This window comes from Theropithecus gelada, chromosome 20 (assembly GCF_003255815.1).
Source record: "Theropithecus gelada isolate Dixy chromosome 20, Tgel_1.0, whole genome shotgun sequence".
NCBI classification, from domain to species: domain Eukaryota; kingdom Metazoa; phylum Chordata; class Mammalia; order Primates; family Cercopithecidae; genus Theropithecus; species Theropithecus gelada.
Genome location: NC_037688.1, coordinates 54,413,928 through 54,421,218, shown reverse-complemented (window position 1 = coordinate 54,421,218; position 7,291 = coordinate 54,413,928). Strand labels below are relative to the sequence as shown.

The 7,291-nt window shown below is 47.4% G+C and overlaps 1 protein-coding gene across 1 annotated transcript in view; it reads right to left on the bottom strand.

Annotated features, from left to right (window-relative positions):
• BCL7C (BCL tumor suppressor 7C) overlaps positions 1-7,291 on the bottom strand; it is a 64,982-nt gene that overhangs the window by 37,655 nt on the left and 20,036 nt on the right. The window lies entirely within an intron of this gene.

Below are 7,291 nucleotides of genomic sequence, written 5' to 3'. Positions count from 1 at the left end.
TGGCCGGATCTCAGCTCACTGCAAGCTCCGCCTCCCGGGTTCACGCCATTCTCCTGCCTCAGCCTCCCGAGTAGCTGAGACTACAGGCGCCCGCCACCTCGCCCGGCTAGCTTTTTGTATTTTTTAGTAGAGACGGGGTTTCACCCTGTTAGCCAGGATGGTCTCGATCTCCTGACCTCGTGATCCGCCCATCTCGGCCTCCCAAAGTGCTGGGATTACAGGCTTGAGCCACCGCGCCCGGCCCCAGCTCATTTTTTTACTTTTTGTAGAGATGAGGTCTCACTATGTTGCCCATGCTGGTCCTAAGCTCTAGTGGACCTCCTGCCTCTGCCTCACAAAATGCTGGGATTACAGGAGTGAGCCACCATGCCCAGCCCCTTAATTATTTTAATACCCAATTATAAATTGAACAAAATATTTAACTAGATACTATACGGGAGTATAACCCTCCCCAAATCACAAATTCTACTTATATAAAATTCTTAAATACAGTATAGAATTTACTTCTTTCTATTCAACTTTTAGGCAACTGTAAGAATTTCAGATCCAACACATATAAATCTCAAGTCATTCCTTGTCATGACCCAGGGACTTCGAGCTATAAAATTAAACAGGCAGCAAATATCCCACAGGAGAATATCCCTCTTAGAGGGCAAGCAACCTGTCCCAAAGTAACCCACTGAAAGTATGAACGCTGAAATGTTTCAAGGAAATAAAGAAGGGTATGTTGAATGCCTGTTGATACAGTAAGTACTTTTAAATTATTGAAAATGTCAGGCCGGGCGCGGTGGCTCAAGCCTGTAATCCCAGCACTTTGGGAGGCCGAGACGGACGGATCACGAGGTCAGGAGATCGAGACCATCCTGGCTAACATGGTGAAACCCCGTCTCTACTAAAAAAATACAAAAAACTAGCCAGGCGAGGTGGCGGGCGCCTGTAGTCCCAGCTACTCGGGAGGCTGAGGCAGGAGAATGGCGTAAACCCGGGAGGCGGAGCTTGCAGTGAGCCGAGATCCGGCCACTGCACTCCAGCCTGGGCGACAGAGCAAGACTCTGTCTCAAAAAAAAAAAAAAGAAAAGAAAATGTCATTTATTGTCTATTCAATGACTTTTAGTAAAATGAAAAACATTTATAGGATTTTTCATGAGCTAATAAATCACTGTCTGCCCTCTAGCTGATGAGTGGTCATGATGGAGCCTCACAGACACCTGGGACATTGGTCATGGCCTTCAAGACCCATGGAAGCCACAGGGACCCTGGCCTGTCACTGCTACTCAGAAGCGTTGTAGGTACCTCCTCATACCATGGATCTACCAGACTCCTGACATGGCCTCTTCTAGTGCCCATTGTTTCCATTCACTTTTTCTGGGTCTGGTTTTCAAACTTCCCAAGAGACTGGATCTGATCAGCCAGGTAGGCGTCATCCAGTTAGGCAGCATTTCTAGGCCCACACACCTCAGAGACCACCGAGCCAACCTACAGCAGTCCACTGGCATCTGGGCAGGACATTTGTTGGGGGGGTGCCTGGTGAATTATAGGTGATCAGTAGCCCTGGGCTTGCCAATGACATACCGGTGGCATCCTCAGCAATTGTGACAATCAAATCTTCCCCCATCCCTTTCTAATACTTAGGCCTAGTTTGAATCACTGTTAGGGACAGTGGGGTTCAGATCCCAATGCACAGGCCAGTCAGGGATCTGAGAGGAGAAAGTGGGGTATCATAACGTTCGGTCCCTTCACTCAGAAGGCACTGCAGCCAGGCACAGTGGCTCACGCCTGTAATCCCAGCACTTTGGGCGGATCACGAGGTCAAGAGATCAAGACCATCCTGGCCAACATGGTGAAACCCCGTCTCTACTAAAAATTCAAAAATTAGCTGGGCGTGGTGGCGTGTGTCTGTAATCCCAGCTACTTGGGAGGCTGAGGCAGGAGAATCTCTTGAACCAGAAGTCGGAGGTTGCAGTGAGCCGAGATCATGCCATTGCACTCCAGCCTGGCGACAGAGCAAGACTCCATCTCACAAAAAAAAAAGGGACTATAGACGTGGCTGCCACCTGAATTAGGAGGACACCTCTCTAGTACAAGGCCTTGAGTTCCTGAACTGAGATTTCTCCTACCCTGGGGACTTTGAGGCACATAATCATTTAAATTGGAGAAAGAGGCTAGGCACAGTGGCTCACACCTGTAATCCCAGTATTTTGGGAGGCCGAGGTGGGCGGATCACTTGAGGTCAGGAGTTTGTGACCAGCCTGGCCAACATGGCAAAACCCATCTCTACTAAAAATACAAAAATTAGCTGGGTGTGGTGGCGCGCACCTGTAATCCCAGCTATTTGGGAGACTGAGGCACGAGAATTGCTTGAACCTGGGAGATGGAGGTTGCAATGAGCTGAGATCACGCCACTGCACTCCAGCCTGGGTGACAGAGCAAGACTCCATCTCAAAAAAAAAAAAAAAAAAAAAGGCTGGGCGCGGTGGCTCACGCCTATAATCCCAGAACTTTGGGAGGCCAAGGCGGGTGGATAGGAGATCGAGACCATCCTGGCTAACACAGTGAAACCCCATCTCTACTAAAAATACAAAAAATTAGCCGAGCGTGGTGGTGGGCACCTGTAGTCCCAGCTACTAGGGAGACTGAGGCAGGAGAATGGCGTGAACCTGGGAGGCAGAGGTTGCAGTGAGCTGAGATCCTGCCACTGCACTCCAGCCTGGGTGACAGAGCAAGACTCCGTTTCCAAAAAAAAAAAAAAAGAAAAGAAAAGAAAATTAGAATAAGAGTACTACACAAATAGAAGCATACTTGGAGGGCAGGGAACTGCTTTTTATTTTGTTATAAAAGCCACGTATGTGCATGGTAGAAAGTTAGGAAATACAGAGTAGCAGAAATGAGAGTAACTCTATTCCTACACCTAGAGAGTCACCTAGAGAGTCCCACTGCCAACACCTTGAATGGGTCTTTTGTAACTTTTCTTTCTTTTTTTGTTTTTATTTTTTACTTTTTTTTTTCTTTTTTAAGAGATGGGGGTCTTGCTGTGTTGACCAGGCTGGTCTCAAGCAATCCTTTCACCTCGGCCTCCCAAAGTGCTGGGATTACAGATGTGAGCCAGCATGCCTGGCTCTTTCTTTTTCTTTGTCTTTTTTTTTTTTTTTTAAAGAGACAGGGTCTTGCTGTTGCCCAGGCTGGAGTGCAGTGTCATGATCATAGCTACTGTAGCCTTGAAACTCCTGGGCTCAAGGCATCCTCCTGCCTTAGCCTGCAGTATAGCTGGGACTACAGGTGAGGACAATCATGCTCGGCTAATTTTTTATATTTTTTTGTAGAGATGGGGTCTCGCTATGGTGCCCAACCTGGTCTCCAACTCTTAGCCTCAAGTAATCCTCCCACACTGTCCTCCCAAAGTACTGGAGTTACAGGCATGAGCCACGGTGCCTGGCCTTTTTTCCGTCTTTTCTGAGTTCGGCATGGACCTAGCATAGAATGTCACCTCCATGACTGTTGAATGAGTAAACAAATTATTCCTTGCCCTTAAATTAGAAGATAGAATGAGGTGATCTCTAAGAAAAGTCTTCTCTAAAATTCTAGAAAAAATAGAGTAGGGCAGTGGCATCAAGCCTAGAATGCATATGTGTATGAATACATGCATCTATCCATCTATCTCATATATCTATATATCTCGCCTGTATCCCAATCACTTGAGACTGTATCTCAATCACCAGGGCCTGCCACCTCAGGAAGATCCAGTAAATGGGAGCCATTGTTACCATCACATTCCTGTTCTCCAGGGAGGCTCAAGGATGCTCATCTCCTTTTCCCCAAACTCCAAGTCCCTCAGCCCAGTTGCTGCTCTAGAAGCCTAGGCAGAAAATGGTTCCTTAGACCAGGCCTTATGACTCCCGGCCTGCCAAAGGAGTGAGACTTCTTTTTTATAAGAACACCCTTTTCATAGTGGTCTTTTAAGTTTTATTTTGAAGTTGCTAAAAAAAAAAAAAAAAAAAAACCAAAGAAGAAGAGGAACAAGAAGAAGCCTGCCTTGATTAGAAAAATTGGGAAAAGAGGCCAGGTGCAGTGGCTCACACCTGTAATCCCAGCACACCTGTCTTCTCGGCCAAGGTGGGAGGATCACTTGAGCCCAGGAGTTTGAGACCAGCGTGGCCAACATAGTGAGACCCCATCTTTACAAAAAAAATTAAAAATTAGCCGGGTGGGCTGGGCGTGGTGGCTCATGCCTGTAATCCCAGCTACTCAGGAGGATCAAGCAGGATGATTGCTTGAGCTCAGGAGCTGGAGGCTGCAGTGAGCTGCACTCCAGTCCAGGTGACAGAGCAAGATCTTGTCCCTCAACCAAAAAAAAAAAAAAAAAAAAAACTGGGGAAAGATATTTTATAGATAAGGAAGTAGAGCCAGAGAGGGTAAGAGACTTGCTGGGGTACCACAGCCAAGCATCACCTCCCTCCCTTACGTGACTCTCAACTCCAGAATGTCACTAAGAAGTGGCCAGAGCAGTGGACTCAGGGATGGGCATCTGGGTTCCAATCCTTGTTGCTCTATTCACTAGCTGTGCCCCTGGGCAAATCACTTCACTGTCCTAGACCTCAGTTTACTTATCTGTAAAACTGGGAGAATAGTGCCTTGCTGGGAAGTAGCGAGGACCAGATAAATTGCAAATGTACCCAGCCCAGTGCTGACACATAGTAACTCAGTGGCAGTTGCAGGCCAAGGGAACAGTCATTAACTCATTGCCAGAGGTGCCAGAACTGGACAGGGGGAAAGGTGTCCTGAGTGGGAGATCCAGGTCTTGGGGTGCTTGGACTCTGGATCTCTGGGAAGGGGAATCCCCAACTCTGCTTCCCAAGTAGCTAGAAACTGACTTAAGAGGGGGGCAGTGTACAGGGAACACTGAAAGGCCGCTGTAAATGATGGCTGGAGTTAGCCTCATCTGAACTCTGGGTTTGAGTACACACTCTGAAGTCAGATGATATGGATTCAAATCTGCCTCTACTATATACGATGGGACAAGTGACTTCACTTCTCTGTGCCTTGCTTTTCTCATCTGTCAAGTGGAAATAATAAGAGTACTTACCTCACTAAGTTGTTGAAATGATTTTGTAAGATTATGCATGTAGTGCTCTGAGAATATTCACCTAGCTCAATGTTAGCGTTTTTTTTTTTTTTTTTTTAGACTGAGTCTCACTCTGTCACCCAGGCTGGAGTGCAGTGGTATGATCTCAGCTCACTGCAACCTTCACCTGCCGGATTCAAGTGATTCTCCTGCCTCAGCCTCCTGAGTAGCTGGGACTACAGGCATGCACCATCAAGCCCGGCTTATTTTTGTATTTTTAGTAGAGACAGGGTTTCACCATGTTGGCCAGGCTGGTCTTAAACTCCTGACCTCAGGTGATCTGCCCACCTTGGCCTCCCAAAGTGCTGGGATTTCAGGTGTGAGCCATCACACCCAGCTGCTGCTATTTTGTTTTATAGGGTCCAGAATTACTCAGATAATTGCTTGGAGTTAGGGTTGAGATTCTCACCCAAGTTGAGTGAGACCAGATGGACCCTAATCACCCTTTCTGGAGGTGCTTAGCTTCAAGTTTGGGTCAAGTCGAATTGCACAGCTGTGAGAGAGGTGGACTGAGTTAAATCAGTGTTGAACAAGAGCATAGCAGGACCTGGTTGTTTTGCTTATCTTCTGTATGCTACAATTTCAAAAATTACCGTGTAAAACTTAAGCTCTCTCTGGAAAAGGATATTAGTGTTATTGGAATAGTCTCTGAATTTAATGGTCTGTTAAAGCCCACAGGGAAAGAATAAGACGAGGAATAGGGTCTGAGGGAGGAGGCAGAGTTCTGATGAAGATGATGGCAAGAGATGGGGAAGTCCTTGGCCAGGAAGGGGAGAGAGGGAGTCCTGGTGAATGCCCTGTGGCTGTGCTCTAGGAAAGTGGTCAGTCCTGAGGGCAGGTGGCAGCCTGACGTTCCAGAAACATGGTACTCTATATGCAGGAAATCCCAGCCAGCCTAGAGACTCTGGTGCCCACAGGGGGAACAGGACAGAAGTCATGCAGTGTACGGGACCCCTGTGGGCTTGGAAAGTGATGCCAGTAGCAACCAAGATGAACTAGAGATCAGACGCTCCTCACCACCAGCACGTGCATGCACACACACCCTCATTCTCTAGGTAGGCAGCACCTCCTGAACTGCGGTGTGCCCTTAAGAGTGAGTGAAAGCCCCAATGGCAAATGAGATGGGATTTCTGTTTAGAGTCATAAATTGTTTCATAGAAATATTTGAATATTTATCAGAATATGTACCCAAAATAACTCAGCCAGCCTGGTGCCTGCATGTTTTGGGTAGTGGCCAGAGTCCCCTCTCAAGCCTGCTAGTCCATTCCCCACCCCCTATCCTACTTCCAGACTTGGTAAGTAGATAGTTTTGGCAATCAGACAGACTTGGTTAAGCCTAGCTTCTGTCACTATCTGTGTGACCCTGGAAAAGTTATTGTACCTGACTTCTCTGAACCTGTTTCTTCATCACTAAAATCATGCACTTCTTTACAGGAATTGTCAGGAAAATGCAATGTAAGAATAAGGTGAGGGTGGTTTTCAAATGATAAAATTATATATATATATATATAATTTTTCCTCCTCCATACACACACACACAAACGCACACACGGAGGAAGGTATAGGTGTCAAATCTTTTTTTTTTGAGACAGATTCTCGCTCTGTGGCCCAGGCTAGAGTGCAGTGGTGCAATCTTGGCTCATTGCAACCTCCACCTCCCAGATTCAAGCGATTCTCCTGCCTCAGTCTCCTGAGTAGCTGGGATTACAGGTGCGTGGCACCACACCCGTCTAATTTTTGTATTTTTAGTAAAGCAGGGTTTCACCATGTTGGCCAGGCTGGTCTTGAACTCCTGACCTCAAGCGATCTGCCTGCCGCAGCCTCTCAGCGTGCTGGGATTACAGGCATGAGCCACTGAGACCAGCCTAAATTCAATTATTAAACTCCTTGAGATAACTAAAGGGTAGCCGGACGCGGTGGCTCATGCCTGTAATTCCAGCACTTTGAGAGGCCGAGGCAGGAGGATTGCTTGAGCCCAGGAGTTCCAGACCAGCCTGGACAACATAGCGAGATCCTGACTCTACAAAAAATAGAAAAATTAGCCGGACGTGGTGGCGCGTGTCTGTAGTCCCAGCCACTCGTGAGGCTGAGGTGGGAGGATCACCTGAGCCCTCTGTAGGTCGAAGCTGCAGTGCACCGCTGCACTCCAGCCTGGGGGACAGTCTCAAAACA